Here is an 18,095-nt window from a genome sequence, read left to right as displayed (position 1 = left end):
TGGCGTTTCGTGACGAAACCTTTGATGTTTAATGCCATGCAGTATTTTCGGGAAGAGAGTGATCGTGAGAGCGCTAAGAAACAATAACTGTTGTACATTCCCTTGAAGGGAACATTGCAATTTAATAATATAAATTGTGTTAATGACATTGTGCGATGAAGAAATAAATTTGTGTATGCAAGCATTCAGCCCAAACTCTCAACAGATTTCAGAGATAGACGGTTCTTCGAGCACATGGCAATAAATAACGCAATGCTTGGTATCTGAATAGGAGGGCAGCCGATGCCACGCAAGGAGCTCAAACACAACGTTCGCCACTCGCCTAAAAAGTGCTTGCTATATTTAATGTAAAATTCAGCGCCCCAGAGACGACGAATTTTTTTAGCGCTAAGCTTACTGCGTCACAACCGTATAAAACTACGCTTTATGTATGCACATTCGCTACCACAGGAGTAAAAAATTCCAGAATACTTCTCCATGGAAACGATCGATGGTTGCTCGAACAACTATCCGAGCACTTGTTAATCGTGTTCAGATGCCTAAGACAATCTGATGGTTTCTACTATTCAAAAGTGGGCAAATTCTGATACAAATCGATAGATGAACATTGGCACACGAGCTGCCTCTTCAAGCTATATGAAAGTTAGGGACTGTAAATAACTTCTAAAAGAAACGCAGCAGCTGATTAAGTCTTTTTGAGGGACTGCCAGTCTTGAGAGTTTCTTTCAGGATGCCAACGCCTGCCTTTCTCTCAAATAATCTCAGCGCAAACCTCGGCCGAAGATCTAACGCTGGCTATTGCTTTAGCCGGAACGTTCGCTGACATCCATCTTTTGCGTTGTTGGAGTGACTGTTCTGCGGGAGTGCACATGAGCCTAACATAAATGTGTTCGCGAACTGCCGTTTGAAATTAGCAAATAGTCATGTACCTTTACTACGGCTCACTTCTCGCCATGATAGTGTGTTTCTGTGTGATTAGGCCCAATCGTATCATGAGAGGTACCGATTTTCTGCTTCAGCAGTGATTGCATCAATCTGCTACAACAGCGCCGTTTTAAGCCTCAGCGAGTGAGTTTCGACCCTGGAGGAGCGCTGGCCGAAATGCACTTAAATGCGTCCACCATTTAGAGGACGACAAAGACGGTTTGAAACCGAAAGCGATATCTGTGCTTAAAATAAGTATAGTCCACCTGCCACCTTGCCAGTACATCAAACAGCGTTATCCGACCACGCACCCACCTACTCCTAAAATAGCTACTGCTATCACCCATCTGAACTCTGCAAAAACATCCTCCCACCACAAAATCGCACACCTATGGCGGCACCGAGCAGAACAAAAACCGACGTTTACTACGAAATTTTGGCGCGGAGCAGAGGTTACTAATTGGCGACATGTCTTTCGATCTTCATAAATAAGAGTACCGAAACATGCCAATTATTGGAAGCATGTGTCTACACAACAGAGAATAGAACCAGCTGCGGGACAGCGCAAATTAGGTCGTACGGGGGACGTTCGAATCCCACAGCCTCCAGCGGTCTTAGAGCTCAATTTTAAACGGTCCTCTTTGTGTTGAGCGCCGACCATCACTGATGCCTGAGGATGAATGAGGAGTTCTCCAGAGGAAGAGGTGAGAGGATAAATTACTAGCAGCGGGAAGAGCTGCAATTAAATTGATTACTTCTTCCAAGTGGTGCTTGCACGTGCGAACAAATCAGTTTTCAATTGAGAGAGTCCTCCTTGAAACTGGTCGCAAAAGGCAAGATACAATGGCTGCAGACGAGCTGTATGCCCACTCATCGGCACTGTTCAATCTAAACACCGATGATCGTAATTGGTGCTATATTTTAGGGCACTAAACTTTACGGTGTACACAGCTCTAGCTGTGGCGTGGGCGAAGCACGAACCATGTGTTCGAAGGAAGCAGCCAAGCTAGAAAGTTTAGATGACAAATATAAGGACGGAGATGGCAGGAGGAAGGAAAGAACTAGAATGAAGAAATGGAGAGACGCTCTTGCCGAAAAAGATGCTGAGGGGAGAGATACGCAAAACGCTGTCCAGGAGAGAAAGGCGAGAGGAAGCAGACAAGACTGTGGCTTAGAGGGGAAAAGACAATAAGGGGCGAGAATGATGGGACGTTGATGCGAACAGATGAATAGAAAGACTGTATCTCAAGAACGAGCATCCAAGAGAGCCGTCATTCGTTATGGGAGCCGCGAATGTCAACGGCCACCGCTGCCGGTCCGATTGGTTCTGCGTATATCTCGCCCAACGAACGGCTGCAGCTCAAAACTGAATGCTCGTCGAGTGCACTCTGCCAAGATTCCGCCTTCCGGAGCTGGATAAACAAATTAACAAAGAGAAAACTCATGCGCACCCATATTGAAGCGACTGCCTTGCTTCGCGCATTTATATGTGTCAGACGAAGGAGTTAAAAATTCTGAGGGCAATTAAGGCTGCTTGCGTGGAGGAATGCAAAAGCGTTTGCTTCGAGAAAAGGAAGCCTTTTCAAAGAAAGAGAGCAATAGCTCTCGGATCTCGACATCTTGGTGGACGCCTCAACCCAGCCTTAAACTTTTTTGTGAGCCATTTTATGACCGATGACTTGAGACTTTTTGTGACCCATTTTAGACCCATGGCTCAGCACTTTTTGTGACACATTTCGTGACCTATGACTCAGCACTTCTTGTGAGCCTTTTTGTGTTCATGACATGATCATGACTCATGGATTTGATGACCATGACTTAATTACTTCCCGAGACAATGACTCCGGTCTTGACCACATTGATTATGATTCCGGTCTTTACTCACGACTTCGGACTCAAGACTCAATTACGATGACGAACATGACCATAACTATGATCTGACACTTTTTATATACCAACTGCGATAAGCATTCAGTCATGACTGCTATAAACTAGCTGGTGACGTTATATCGTGCAACACATTTTTCTTCCTCAGTTTGCATCCACTTTTTGCGGAAACGTCATCTGCAGACATAGTCTAGTAATGCATTCGAATTAATAAACTTTATTGCCATAATTGGAAGTAATGAGGCATAGTGAGGCGGCGTGGCCCTCAGATGTGGCAACTACCGGGGCCCACGACGTGAGTGCGACTGTTTGCGGTTGTCAGCAGTCCAATCCATCCTCTTCAGTGGGAGCTGGCGGTATGCCGGTTGGGGGGGAAGGGTTACTTCGCACATCCCCATAATATGTGAGCCTGTGTTCCGGATGCACCGCTGTTAATATTTCGAAAAGAAGGGTCGAATTCATCATCGGTAATACTATCGTCATGCTCGCCAGGATAGCCATTGGCAGGACCCAATTGTGCTGACCGCCGAGGAGCAAGCCGATCGGTAGCGTAGCCACCCCGGGGAACGGAGGAGGGCATAGACCTCCAAGAAATTGACATTGGCTCCGGCGATGACATGAAGAGGGCGAAACTTCAACTTCGACAGTATCGATTGAGGTCAGTGACTGGAAAATACTCCCCGCGGCGAGGGCGTTGGAAGCGTTAGCGCGAAGCAGCCACCGCTGCCTACTCCCTACCGCCGCCTAGCACCGTTTCTTTGGCTCAGCCGTCACCTAGTTTGGAGAGTTTCTTTCATTGTTTTCGAATGTGTTCAGTTTACTCTGGAGGTGCATATTTTCGCGTATTGACTGCATTCCAAGGAGACGTGTGGTGGAGAGGCCAAAGGTTGTTACCTAAATGTTGGTCTTGTTTTCGTTCAACTCATAATTATATTACGTCAGCAAGTGAGAAACGCAGCGGCAAGAGCAAAAAAAGTCCAGCTATATCAATGTAAAAAATAACACTCGTTTTGCTGGCGGCCTACCTGAATATTGATTTCAGTATCTTTTTCGTAACAACGCAATTCGCACAAAGGGCAGAAAGTGCAAAAACCCAACCTGTATACACAAGCCAATTCACAACAAGATTTATTCCTTTCTGGATCACTTCTCTTCACTCATTAACAATATGTTTTTCTTTTTCAGAGGCCAGAAGTGCTGTCGTGACAAGTGTTTTTGATTCCTGTTGTGTGACCTGTGTCCCGAATACAAGGTATGTCTTGGCTGTTTTATTTCTTAAATAATGCACCAAAAGGCTCTTGTCTCGATGTGTTGCAAAATGCCTGAACACAAAAGTTGGGAATTTTCACAATTTTTGAAAACGGTAATGATAACTGCATTCTCAAGAGACGTTTTCATATATGTTGTAATTTTTAGGGTCATGCCATTTAGAGGTGAGGTATGCACTATATTCAGTTTTAACCTCGGCTTAAAAACACAGACGCAGGCTTTTTCAGTTGCGCTGTGATTTTGTCGGTAATGGTTCTGCTCGCCAATGCTGGGACTGGCGTTTTGTACCCGAACCCTTTATGGTAACATCAGCTGTATATTCGAGGAGAGTGTGATCTACCAAACGTCAAGAAACGATACTTGTTGTGCACTACCGTGAAGCGCGCATTGGAATTCAAGAGTTGTACATCGTTTTAACAACCCTCTGCGTTGAGCTAAGATATTATGGAATGCCATCACTCGCTCCCAACTCTCGAGTGCTTTCACAAGTCTGCTTTCGTGAGCGCATGGTAACAACAAAGTTTGCGAATGTAGGACTGATTTTAACGGGAGCAACGGGTATTCTTTTATGCACAAGACATGAGCGTCATGAGTGGCCCAGAAAGAAACGAAAAATAAAATGCGTATTAATATCAGCAAATACAAGCTGATCCACACTACAAAACATATTCATCGCGATAGCCTATGCAGCTCAACTTTTTTCCCGCACAGAAACAACGACACATTGCTTATACACTTTTCGAAACTAACAGAGTTGATTTCAAAAGCTTCTGCGATCTGTCTTTCCATTTTGTTTTTTGAATGTGAAATAATTGTGGTTGTTTCGAACAGACGCCTGCATTCTTTCGCAGCGATGACAACGCGTCACCAGCTTTCCTGAAAGCTTGACGGATCTACAGCTGCTAGTGTGCTCACTTGGCCTTTTATGCAACGGCTCGTTTGGTCAACATACTTCATACCGCAGAATATAGAAATGCAGCACAGAACACCTGTGTCGCATTCGGCGTGTTTTTTTCTGTCGTTTATGGTGCAGCGTGGTTTGAGGGTCTTACGATGTTCATTTACTTTTGCGCGTATACCCGATAACTTTTCGGTGGCCGCGAAAACCACAGGGACATAGTGTCTGCCAGCAGTCTTTACGAGACCATGCGAAACTCTTTTTACATAACGGATAACAGCCGCTCGAGGGTTCATCTTGCAATCATCCGAGTCTTCCTTTGTTTATTGCCTTCAATGTTTTTATAACTTTGTCCGAAATCGAGGCCAGGAGCATGTCGGGGCCCGCTATCTTTCAACCTCGCAATCTGTTGGTTAGGTCCTTGCTCTACCTTGCGCATGCATGTCTTTCTGATGTTCTGAGTCATACGCTCGTGCGCGATGGATCGTTAACTTAACTTTGAGTGTCCTGAATCATATCTTAAAACTGCCTTCTTTCCTTTAGTCTTGCGGAGCCAACACGTGTTCTCTCCGCCCTTAAAAATTTGGAGGTATAAAAATATAAATTGCGATTGTTCCGGCAGTCCGAAGGTGAAGTTTAATCCCTTTAAATCCCGTTTCTTACAGATTCATAACCAAGCTTGGGTTGACTGTACTGTATGCGTCACCGAGAAAAGAGCAAAACACCGTCGACATAGCGGAAACAAGCGATCACTCCCAAGGTTACCAACTGATGATTCAATGCCCTGTTTCCGTTTGCCATGTATAGATCAGACAGTATTTGGGCCAATGAGGAGGCAATGCAGATTCTATTGCTTTGCTCGAAAAAGCTGCTTTCGAATTCAACAGAGATTCCAAGTACAACCGAAGCAAGTCTCAAAAAGCACACATAACGGTGCAACATTCATTATTAAAGTTTTATTGGTCAAAAACACTCGATAGCTTCCTCTACGGTGGCAAAGGCAGAAAGTTTTGGGATGTTTTAATACATATCCTGAACGCCGACGGAGAGGTAACTCTCGGCATGGGCTTCTTTTAGGAATTCAACTGCTTTTTTCGATCCCTGAGTACTGTACTTGTCGTTTACATTCAAAGTAGTGGGATGCTGTTGCAGGTTTTGTGCCAAACGCCTTTTCTATATGTCCCTTTGTCTTCCGCAATAAATCGCAAGGAATTGACATCTTTATGCGTCCTTACTGTGTATAATGTTTGGTAACTGCTACAAAAATACTACAGCACTGACACACATATCATACACAAGCACTGTCATGAATAACCAGCCAGCCGCCAACTGCTCCTTTGCCTTGTATCTGCGTTCATTATTGTGGTGCAGTACATGACTTACAGCTGTTGCTGGTACGTGCTTGCGGCCTCTTGAAACCACAGTAATAATCTCTGTGTTGCTGACTTCGGACAAATTGCATTCTCGAGAGAGGTTTTCATATATACTATAATTTTTAGGGTTATGTCATTACGAAACGAAGTATGCACTATAATAACTTTTAACATTGGCTTAAAAACACAGATGCAGGCTTTTTCAGTTGTGCTGCATTTCATCGGTAACGGTTCTTCTCGCCAATGCTGAGAATGGCATTTCGTGCCCAAATACTTGATGGTAACTCTTGCAGTATATTCGGGGAGGATGTGATCCAGCGAACGTCAAGAAACGATACTTGTGCACTCCCGTGAAGTGCGCATTGGAATTCAACAGTGTACATAGCTTTAACTACCCTGTGCGTCGAACAATGATATTCTCGAATGCTATCAATCTCTCCCAACTCTCTAGAGCTTTCACAAGTGCGCTTTCGTGAGCGCATAGTGACAAATATTGCACTCTTGCACTCACTCGAGGAGACACGATTCCACTCCTGAAGCTCAAAAACAAAGCACTTCTTTCATCTGGAAAGTGATTTTTACATTTAGTGCAGAGTTAAGTGCCACAAAAGCGACACGCGCTTTTTTTTAAGCGATGTACGTCCCAATCATCTACCCTTACGATTTATGTGCAGAGCCCCGATACTACAGCACCCTACAGTGCTTCTTCATGAAAACGACCGATGGTTCATTGAAGAATTATTCGAGCACTTAGCAGTTATTCCAAGGATAGCTAAGACAAGGCATCGGATTCTCTTGTTCAAACGCGGCATTATGATAGGAATTGAAGAAAGAACACTGGCGCAAGGACTGGCGAACTAGCCCTTTTATACTTCAGGTGTAGTAGGGAGCAGCAGTTTGTGGTGGGTAGGTAGTAAAGACGCCAACGTCGAAGCTCAGCATAGTCTAGTACTGTTTGCTGCGTAAATTAGAAATATACGCTCAGTGTAAATCTTGTCCGCAGTTTCAGCAACCGCTGTGTAGCGGATAGACAGCAAAACGAAAACTTCATGCCAAGCTTTGGTGTAGTAATCTTTGAATCGCCATTTTCCTTCACTGGTCTCTCCTCTTGTTGTATGCGTATGTTCGTGTGTGTTGGAGCGTAATAGTGTCGTAAGGAATGCCATTTTTGTGCTTGAGTCGCGAGACTATCATTCCCCAAAAACAGTCGCATTGCAAATCTCAGCGAGCAAACCTCGACTGTGAAAAAGCAATCAACATGCAGCAAAACTGATTCAGCGTCTACAGAACAGCGTGAATGGTTTGAAGTCGAAGCCGACGTATCTGCTTGAAAAAAGGAAACTTGACCTGTCACTCAGCCGCCATCCTCAAGCGCCCTTATTCCACCATGCACCCGCCTCCTCGTTCCAAAATACCTAATCCCATTTCCCCCAATCCACACCCCGGAAATGTTGACCATTCTGGCCATGTTATAGCGCGTAAAGATCCCAGCGCCATCGAAATTATTCCAGAGCCCTCCACAAACGCCTTCCTTGCTCCATTCTTTTACTTACTCCTATTTACCTACCATCACGCCAAAGCTGAGACACGTCCCAAGTACTGAAGTAGTAACTGCTCCGTTTTCATTAAAAAAAGTAATTTCCTCCGATCAGAAGCCCAAGCAGCAGGACTAAAGAACGTGTGAGGGAATTCTCTTTGAAAAACACACTGGAAAGTTTTTGAATATGTAAGCGACATGCACAATAACTACACAGGCTATTCAAATTAAAGTTTTGCTCGTTTGTTTTAAAAAATAAGTCTGTTAAAAAGGCACTTTTTCGGCATAGCATTCTCAGTGCTTCAGTTAACTAGAATACAGCTAAAACGAGACAACTAGCGGAATAGAGAAATTTTCATTAATACTTTAAATCTCCTTAATCGTTGAGTAATAAGTAGTGGACCGTAATTAATGTTCGTGTCAGTTTTTAGAATTTCGAACACGCTGTTACCATCGGAGCTGTGCATGGCCCAACTAATTCTGCCTATTTTGTAAGTACGCGCAATGGAGAGATTGCTTTGTTTACAAGCTTCTCGAAAGCGCATGTATTAAGGCGCGATGTAGACAGCGTTTGATGTGCCACAGCATCGCGGTTAATCGCCCATTCATAATTCTAAAAACTTGACGATAATAATTACAGTTAGCTGCACGCCACCATTACAGTGTATAATTGTTTGAAGTCAGGCGCAATCCCCTATATCTCGAAAATATGTATCTGGTGGTTTAGTTTTAGCGCCTCTCTTTTCTAAAATTTTGAAATTAGAAACAGTAATAGAAATTTCACTAGGACGACATCCATGTAGATTCCACTTTCATGATTTAAATGCAAGACATTTTCTATCCCGAAAGTCATCCCTCGGATTCACTGGCCGTGTCATCGACACTGCAGCAACTGGGATCATGCTGCGGGCTACAACGCTGACACTCGCATAACAATCTGACATTGATGCATTGAGTTGAACTCCCTAGGCTATAAACGAAGTCAGTGGCATTAGCAAGTATTTTACATGCGACTCCTGTACAAGCGTTCTCTCCAACCACTGTTCATGCCGGCTACGCGCCCGTCAACAGTGGAGCTCGTAATACTCGAAATTAAATACAGTTCGAAGGAGTGATTTCATTTTGTGTGTTCACCTTCGAGGGGAAGCAGGCTGGAGACATTAAGAGTACAAGAAGCTACGGTGCTTTTCTTCACGAACTAAGAGGGTGCCGAAAGCGTGACGATCTGAAACATGTTGGGAGCAGTATTAATTACTTATGTGTTGATATTCTAGAAGAGTTTCCGGAATGAATATCACCAACCGGTACTCAGAAAAAATGTTAAGCGAATTACTCTGTCAGCTAAGATACAGAAATATGTTGAACTATGAGCTAGGTTACCTGGAAGCAAATAGCTAGAAAAATTATTAGATGACCAATTGGATTCTGCCCTTTTCTAAGAGACCCACTAAATAAAACAGACTGCAGTTCCAGGAATTATATATTGAGCACTCTGAAAGAAAGTTCTCTAAAAAAAGGCAGGCAATAAACTGTATTTTCGCATAAAATCACGCTTAGAACAAACAGGGGTGTTTGAAAAGTCGATTCTATGGAATTTATTGAAAAAAGTGGTAGCTTTTAACACCGTTAAACTAACTCTGGACGCCAAAGCATGTATTTACTCTGGTTGGCTTAGGATCTGCTTTGCTGTTCCGTCGGCGCGTCTGGCACCGACATTACACCACGACTAAGCTCTGATCGATGTTAAGCTGATCTGGTCGGTTCGCGCCGCATATGGAAGTTGCTGAAGACGAAAATGCGGAATGCACAGGACGAGTGTGTGTTGCAGTTTAACAGGAGGTGTGATCGGCTGCGGCGATAAGTAGAGCTCACGTGCAGTGGCCAGCTGAACTGGCTATTCGTACGGCTGGTAATTACGAATCGAGTCGCGGGAAAAGTTTCATTTCTGGACCCTTTACGTAAACGAATGCCACAAGACTCTTGGTTGGGTTTGACCTTGCGAAATGGTGCTTTCCTGCTAAAAGAGGGAAACAGTACGGCATTGAACATTAGCCTTGGGACAAATATCTAATTTTTACGCTTAAAGTGCGTCGTTATAAAAACAATGTCTTTTAAATCTTTTGTAAGCAGCTGCATACCCTCGTTCAATGACAATTAGTGAGAGACTGCGCTGAAGAAAACCAATATATTCAGCCCCTACGGAAATCTTTGTATTACCAGTCATTCAGAAGTATTAGCATCAGAAGTAATTGGCTATAGATAGAGGTCATATAGTATTAGAGCTGCGCTACATTATAGAAACAAAGAAAGCAGAACCATGCTTGCGAATCCTTCTTCATAAAGAGTAAGAGAGTGTACTTTTACCTTTGCGTACGGCTAAAGCAATCTCGGGGATATGCTGGTCGCAGTGTCTTGTTTGTGCAATAGGCCCAGAGGAACACGTTTACTGTGAAGTTGTGGCGCTCCGCCATTTGTCCGGGTGGTCTGTAGGACACAATGTTTCGATATTTTATGCCCCAATGCTTCAAGAGGCCTCGCCACACTGTGCTCACAAAAAGTTTCCCGTTGTCACTGGATATTGCACGAGTTCCGTGCCGACAAAAAATTGAGCCATGCTGTCCAGAATATTTTTGCTCGTCGCCACACGCAGTGGAAAGAGCTCAATAAACTTTGTAAAGTAGTCAATGACAACAAGAAGATACTTGTGGTGTCGTGGTGATGGCAGCAGTGGTTCCACTATGTCCACACTGAGTTCTCTCATTTGAGCAATGTCCACCTGGCTGCTCATGAGGCGTTCAGGCTTCTGACGAGGGGCCTTTGCACTTTGCCATACCTCGAAACATTGCGCATTCTTGGACACATCAGCTCGTATACCCAGCCAGAAAAAGCGGCTCGATAAGCGGTAATGTTTTGAAGAATCCAGCATGGCCACTTGTCGGATGATCATGTGCCATCTTGAGACCAAGCTACCGCCGATGATTCCGATGCCAAGGCACATTCTGTTGCCCCTGTGCTGAACGAGCAATCCACTGGCGTCCATCTCTGTCACCTCTGCCAGGTCTCTTGCAAGAGACGCTGGTCTGGGTCCTTATTAGGAAGCCCTCTGCCCTGCAAGACGTCCTTAAGGACTGACAGGGGGGGGTCTTTTTTCTGACTATCAATCAGCCGTTAGACGTCATTTAGAGCAGAAATCTCTCCTCGTGCAGAGGGCACTGCTGTTATCTCAAAGGTGTACTAGTGCTAGCCTCTGTAGTAGCATTGGAGAAGAGCGTTCGAGGTAGGATATGGCTTGGAATGTCAGGCCGTGGAAGATGTGCCTGCTGAGAGCATCGTCGGGAATGTTTGCAGGCCCCTTCAGTGATTTATTTTGCAATTTAAACCCTGTAGCCAGAGCACCCAGCGCTTTACTCTTCGCAAAGCCTGGTTAGTGCTGAACAATCATGCCAATGAGGAGTGGTCACAGTCTACCTCAAACTCGGTGAACTCCAGAAAGGGTCTGAACTTGTCAACGCCCCAAACCACTGCAAGACTCCTTCACTCTTGGATGGTGTAATGCTTCGGTGCCTCTGTTAGCACTTGACTTATGAGGGAAACCGGTCGAAGCTGGATGTCGGGGCCTTCCTGTAGAAGCACGGCAACAATACCTGTGCCGCTCGGTCTCTCGGTTTGTTCTTGTTACGTCTAAAGTACTTTGGTGGTAACACCAGCAATTCTGACTTGCCTGGTGAGCAGAGCAAACCGAATCGATTTAGCTGGTCTTCGATGGCATTGACGGCCTCTTGCAGCGTGTTCTCAATGCGACCATCGCTTCCTCCCGGAACCCTAAGCGTGATGTCGTCGGCGTAGATGGTGTGCCGAAACCCTTCGACTTGAGAGAGTCGCCTGGGCACCCTGATCATAACGAGGTTGAATAACAACGGCGAGATGACCGAGCCCTGGGGAGTCCCGACACTGCCGAGCTTTTTCGGTTGGAGCCGTAAATCACCGGCGCATAGCTCTGTAGTCCGCCCCGTCAGAAAGTTCTTTCTGAAATTGTATGTTCGTGCGCCTATGTTGAGTCTGGACACCTCGGCTAGGATTGCAGAGTGTTCCACTTTGTCGAAGGCGCTCTGCAGGTTCAGCCCTAGGGTGGCCTTGTTGTCTTTCGTAAGGGTGTCAGCGTCAATGGCACCATTCTTCAGCAGAATCATCGCGTCTTGGGTGCCGAGGGAATGCCGAAACCCGATGATCGTGGTGGAATAAAGTCCAGACTCCACCAGGTAGTCCTGCCACCTACACATGAGGACGTGCTCCAAAACGTACCTTGCCCACGCAGGACGTGAGCGCGATGGGTGGTAGGTTTTACGTGTTCGGCAGCTTGCCTGGTTTGGGGATGAGGATGGTTTTGGCAGTCTTCCACTGCTGGGGCACTGAATCCGCTTTCCAGCACTTGTTGTAATAACCGGTAAGGTTCTTGATGGCTACATCGCCGAGGTTCTTAAGTACTCTGTTGGAGATGTGATCCCGGCGACCGCTGACCTGCTGTTTAGTTTGTGCAGGGCCGCTGGCACTTCCTCGACGCTGATGTCGCGGTCGAGCTTCTTGTTGGTTTGACAGCTGTACTAGGGATGCCTTTCCGTGGGTGTAACCGGGAGGTACTTGTTATCTATGCGTCTGATTACTTAGGGTACCATATTTTCCTTGACTGCTCTGTAAATGACTTTTGCGAGGCGGTCGCGTTGGTGGGATTTTGTTTTAGTCTCGTCGAGCAGATGCCGCTAGGTCCCAGGCATTAAGTTAAGTTTCTCGTCCCGGACAGATATCTGGAAAAAACCCAAACCTTGAAAACCACTGGGCTCGACCAAGTTCAGCGAGCAGCCTGTCTGTCAGCGGCACTGGGGTAGGCAGGCACCTTGGTACATTAACTGAATAGGCGGAAGTCAATTGCGAGGCGATAGCCTCCAGACTTCTTCGCCACAAGCACAAAAGCACTGCTCCATTAGCTTGTGCTGCGGCATTTCAGGCCTCGTTGGAGCACATTCTGGACGCAGCTTTCAATTATCTTCTGGTGATTCGCATTCACTCGTCGCTGGCAGGCTGTCTCTGTTGTCAATGCGTTGTTCAGCAAGAGTGGTGCAGCCAAGGATCGTGGTAAAAATTGGCTTCAAGGTCTCTAGCACTTTCTCCATTACTTTGGCTAGACCCTTGGTGATGTCCGAGTGATTGTCATTTGTGAACACCTCATGATCCACACTGGCAGCAAAGGCGGCTTGCTCTGAAAAGATGCTGTCCAAACAGTAATGATCTTCAGGCAGGGGTTCCCCCACCAACGCTATCTCAGCCTTGACGAAGGGTAAAGTGCATTTTCGCGCCATCTCTTCTCTCCAGCCTGCTAGTGCCACATGTATAGAAGTCCCGGTCACTGCAACAGTCACTCGCCAATGCGATGTCCCTGCTCAGATCGGGCACACCCAAGAGCGGATTTCTGCGATAGCTGGCTGCCCACTTAATCTTGCACAGGACCGTTTTGGTCGACTGGGACCAGCCTGTTGCCAGACGCATTGTCCGCCTCTCTCGTTTGTGGCCCCAGTAGCCTCTGCAGCAGCCATCACCTGCAGCCCCAGCAGACTAACACTGGAACCGGTGTCGAGCAGTTCCTGGAATGTAGTTGATACGATCCGGACATCCAAGAGGGGCACCTCCAAATGGCTGCAGTTGTGCTTGAAGCGCACTATCCTAGACGCACTCCGCAGCAGCGTCTACTGGCGCCCGTTTGCCAGGCACTGGGCTTGGCAGCGGTAGCAGACTGGTGCTTTTGTTCGGCGTCAAGTCGCGCAGTCGCGAACAGCGTGGCCCATTCTTCCGCAGCGTTGGCACCGAGTCCGCCCAGTGTAGGCCCGCTTGGGTTGAGACGAGGTCATAAAAGTGGGTAATGCAGGTAGCACTGGCATAGCTGAAGCGTGCAGCTGATTCCTGTGGAACGACGGCTGGATGGCCGGGCCATTGGCATGCGGGCAACGTTGGGACGGGCTGGTATACAGCCGTGGCTGCCGACTTATACGCGCTCGGGGGTGGAGCCTTCAGAGCAAGCTGTCGCACTGGAACGCTTGTGCAGCCGAAGCTGGCCTGTAGGACGTGACCTATAGGCCAAGAAGTACAGGCGACTTCCTTCTCCAGACAACCAAGTGTCCAGAGACTTGGCCTATAGATAAGTCCCTGGCCACTTGGTTCCCCAGAGAAGGAGGTGGCCTGTACTTGAGTCGACGCCAAACCCGCTCCATTAGGCTGTCGGCCGCCTTCGCCAGCTACGCAAGGTTAGCGAACTGCATGCCGTCCACCAGCTCTTACAGCCGTGGGTGCATTTTTCGGAGGACACGGGCCTACTTTTCATAGTTTGGTATGTCGCCGCTGATCCGCTCGTAATAAGCCCATAGGGTGTGCATAAATTCATCAAAATTTTCCTCCCGGTGCTGTGTCCTGCTGTCGAGCTTCTCCTTCAGGTGGCGTTTGGTGTCGATGGAAATGAATTTCGTGCTGAATGCGAGCACAAACTCGTCTCAAGTGGCGAACCATCCGGCGAAACGCACCCACAGATTTGCACTACCATCTAGTGCGACCGCCACAACCGGAGTGTGTCTTTTGTATGCGGTGGCGCCGGTTCTCCGGGCGTACAAGGAATTCTTCGAGTGTCTGGAGATCGTTAAAGCACGCGAATCTTGGCACTTGCGAGGTAATCCGCGGCACAGCATCACTGGGCGGATGTACAGCACCCATCGCCGTCATAGCCGCCTCAGCCTCCTGTGAACCATAGAAGTCGAAGGGAACATGTGCCGCCATTAGGCCCTCCCGAACCACCGCAGCAACTCTCTCCCGCTGCAGCGCGGATATGACTATTTGGCTAACTAAGAGCTGCGTTATAGCCTCGGGAAATGTTATGGAGTTCACGTCGTGGTTGAATCCCCGACGAGCCCCCACTTGTGGTGCTCTGGCCGTGATACACTCACACAACTTCAAAGCACACGGGCTCCCACGCCAACAATCTTTATTCCACTCGTCTCCCTTCTTCCTGCCGCGGCTGCTTATCCTGATAATGATGATGGTGATGGCTTGGCGACCCACTAGCGCCCTCTCATGACGTCGCCCAGGACTAGACCCTCCGCGGCCACACCATCCTAACACGACGTCTGGCGGGTGGGGCATCAGATTCGACTATGGCGGTAATTTCCTTGCAATTCAGTAAGGCAAACCGGTGAAAACCCGTTTTTTTTTCTCGAATCGTGGCGTTGTGCGTAAAAGTAACACTAAAATAATAACACATCGTTACAGGTTTTGTGCTCGATGTCGTCATTCATAGAAATCATGTCAAGCAAGCTCTTGTTAAAGTGTTGCATGATCCATTTTGTTTGCGGGTGGTAAGATATGTAGTTTTGCGGTAGGCGGTGCGGCTTAAGCTCAACATCTCGGACATAAGATGACCCGCCGGGCGCCTGAGTCTGAAGTCGTTCATATGGTTGGCCTCAAAGCGTACTGTGACTGCTAGGAGCACGAGTTCTAACTTCTTGCGCTCAACACACGTTTTCATGTTTTCGTTGCGTCTTGCGGCTTATCCAGACGGTGCGCGTTTCAAAAGGGAGCACGAATGACACCTGTGACAATATGTGATTTGCGCCAACAGTTTGGTGTTATTGCGGCTGTGGTCCGTGTTTCGAGTTTATGTTTAAGCATCAAGGCTTTATCTCAAACAACACTAGGTTACCCAGGAGGCGGCAAAAAGGAAAACAAATTAGCCTCAGGATATGTCACCCCTTTTCACTCTTTTACTAAGGGCAGGAACAATTTTGACAGAATTCATAGACATTCATCCTTAAGAAAAGTACCATATCTCGCCTTCTTAAAACTTTTGCATATGGCCGTTTGCCGGTGACATTATATCTGAAAAGGTCGAGTGGCAGTGCCTTACGCATTTTTGTGTGGCAATTCATGACATTTTTTAGATATTTTTCATCGCATTCAGACGCCCATTTTCAAACATCTGCTCACGCAGTGCCTACAGGATCGTACCGCTACAACACTGCAGACAGATTATTCTTATTGCAATTCGCTGGCGAAGTTGACTCCAGTGGACGTCCAAATTTTCTCAAAACGTCTGCCGCTTTGCACGAGTTATGTTTGTTTTCGTGCTGAATAAGGCTTATAGTTTCCTCGCAATACCAAGCAATAAAAAATACCTTTTCTTTGTTTAGAAAACAGTGATATTTAATAAATTTATTGAGAAAACTTCTCATCTTTTTAATAGTCATAATTTTAAAATCACGCGTACGACGGTTGACAGTTTCTTACTAAACAGATTTGGTCTCATGGTCTATTAATGTATTTCTTTGAATTTTCACAACTCTTCCCTGAAAACCCGGTATCTAGCGGGCGTTCCTGCAAAGCTCATCTGTAATTTGGAACAGACGTTTTGATGCATGAAGCGGAGTACTGCGGCTATAGAGTATCGGCAGTTGCGATGAACAAAAAGCTGGTGGCAGTATGAACATTTCAGTCGGCTAAAAAACTCTTGTAGACAAAATATTGCCATAAGGCGTCTGGTTGTGATCCAGAAATACCGAAATAAATTTTGAGAAATTTGAAAAAGTTATCACTCTTCTTGTTGTCAAGTAACAAATTTTACCAACAATGGATGTCTTGCGGTAAGAACGATTTTGATACGCGCGCCGTTACACCCAGACTTCAACAACAATAGGCGCATTAGGTGACAGGAAATGGTCTCTGTGCCACTGGGGCTGGAGAGTAGCGCTCGTGAAAGCTGCGAACAGGAGGTTGTGTCATGTCTGAGTAGCCGACTGACGTGCGCTAGCGAACATTCACGTGTGCACACCCAAAATCTGCATTTTTCCCAAGACTAAAATAGCAGTGCCAGAACCGGCTCTTACTACGGCTGAACGCCTCCTTCTATACATTTATAGCACAAACGGCGGTAGGCTAGGCTACACAGCAAGTGCAGTGTGGTTATAAAAATATTTACATATTTCTCCTTCTGGCGAAAAAGAATAAAAAAGAGATTTGGAGAAGGAATGGGAATGCTAACGGCACTGTGCAGTATCATGATGCTGCGAACTGAGTAATGTTGTGACTTTGTAGCATCAAGAGAAATAATCTGGCTTTTCAGTCGGATTCTTGACAACTCAACGGGCCCGGTTCTGAATGCGCAAAATATTTTCCGTAGCTAGAAAATTCAAAGGTACTGATTCATTCAGTTCTGCCAGAAAGAAGAATATTGTACATTTTCTGGGAGCTGTAGAGGGAATAGTGCAACTGATAATACACAAATCTCTCTTGCTCCGAACTGAAGGAATGCCGGCTACATTCATTGAAGAGCACTGATATCACGCTGTACAACCGAGCGTTCATGCCTTCAGAGAAATGCTCTCAACCAGCACCATATTATTTCTGTGTAAATAGGTGTGTTATGTCTAAGCGTTAACCCCAAAGATTACCTGCAGACCTACTGCACACCAGAAATCTTGGTCCAGAATACTGTGGTTTAATGGGAAGCTCATTACAGTTCATTCCTCGCCAGCACATTTGCACCGCCGATAGAACTTATGTTGAATTATATTAAATGTGCTTAGTTACGTTGCAATGAGGCAGCCGTGACTACATCGCAGTACTGGCACCAGAATGTATTAAACAAATACAATATTATTGTTTAAATAGGAAAGTATTGCGTGTAAACGTAATATTCTCGCGTGTCGCATAGTTTACACGTTCCGGATAGCGAAAAAGTAGCTTTATATTTGCTGTTGTGCGTATGGACCCTTTAATACACCTTCTTACTGAAGCTGAAGCACGCCAGCAATCGGGCAAAACGCACCCATGCTACAGTTTTTTCACAAGGCACCAGCTGGTTAGCGGGAGACGGAAAGTTCTTCGGAAGCGCAACAAGAACGCCTAAAATAAAGTAGAAATTACTCACCATAATTGAGCAAGTCACACAGGGAAGGTGTGCAGTGTGTACCAGTGTTGCTGAAGAGGTGAGGGTAACATCAAGCGTACAACCTTTTTATATAAAGACAACGTGACGTTGAATGCAGTGAATATATTGCTGCATCTGCGCACATGTCTCGTCTCGTGGTTATCACGCACGAACCATGTGAACAAAGCAGCAGCGGCTTCTGTTGATTTTACGTGTTCATAGGGCGAAGGCAGTTTCAGAATGCACGTG

General features: G+C 46.2%; 1 long non-coding RNA gene across 1 annotated transcript in view; it reads right to left on the bottom strand.

Annotated features, from left to right (window-relative positions):
* LOC144100298 (uncharacterized) overlaps nucleotides 1-17,912 on the bottom strand; it is a 66,469-nt gene extending 48,557 nt beyond the window's left edge. The window contains exon 1 of the long non-coding RNA XR_013307606.1: nucleotides 17,847-17,912. This is a non-coding gene — a long non-coding RNA (uncharacterized LOC144100298). The remainder of the gene's footprint in view (nucleotides 1-17,846) is intronic.
* Between the last annotated feature and the right edge of the window lie 183 nt (nucleotides 17,913-18,095).

The sequence above is a fragment of the Amblyomma americanum genome, chromosome 8, assembly GCF_052857255.1.
Source record: "Amblyomma americanum isolate KBUSLIRL-KWMA chromosome 8, ASM5285725v1, whole genome shotgun sequence".
Classification (NCBI taxonomy): domain Eukaryota; kingdom Metazoa; phylum Arthropoda; class Arachnida; order Ixodida; family Ixodidae; genus Amblyomma; species Amblyomma americanum.
Note: the sequence above shows the minus strand (reverse complement) of the source record. Positions and strands in the feature narration are given on the sequence as shown.